Here is a 363-nt window from a genome sequence, read left to right as displayed (position 1 = left end):
AAAAAAAAAAAACTAATGATGTAATGTATGGTGACTAACATAACATAATAATAAAAAATTTTTTAAAAAGGTTCGCTTCTGACGGCACTTCCTGTAAGGGATTTCATCAGAGCAGTAAAAAAAAGGGTTCAGAGAAGCTTTACATAAAAACAAAAAAAAAAAAAAAGAAGAAAGAAAGAAAGATTCAGTTTTAAAACCAGGCATTCCCAGGTCCAAATTAAGTACCTTCTCCTCCTAAACTTCAAATGGAAACTATCTAACCTCTCGGTTTTCCTTAGAGACTTGGCTGTAAGTCCCCTCTGGCCATGGTGCTGTGGTTGAACTCAGGGCTATGTGGCTACGGTGTTATTTGTAGAAATACCA

At 35.3% G+C, this 363-nt stretch overlaps 1 non-coding gene across 1 annotated transcript; it reads right to left on the bottom strand.

Moving 5' to 3' along the window:
* Positions 1–70: 70 nt before the first annotated feature.
* Positions 71–114, bottom strand: LOC115940434 (small nucleolar RNA SNORD49). Its single transcript, XR_004075184.1, has one exon. It is a non-coding gene; the product is annotated as a small nucleolar RNA SNORD49 (small nucleolar RNA).
* Positions 115–363: the final 249 nt, after the last annotated feature.

This window comes from Leptonychotes weddellii, unplaced genomic scaffold (assembly GCF_054177405.1).
Source record: "Leptonychotes weddellii isolate Sample4059 unplaced genomic scaffold, ASM5417740v2 HiC_scaffold_110782, whole genome shotgun sequence".
Taxonomy (NCBI): Eukaryota; Metazoa; Chordata; class Mammalia; order Carnivora; family Phocidae; genus Leptonychotes; species Leptonychotes weddellii.
Note: the sequence above shows the minus strand (reverse complement) of the source record. Positions and strands in the feature narration are given on the sequence as shown.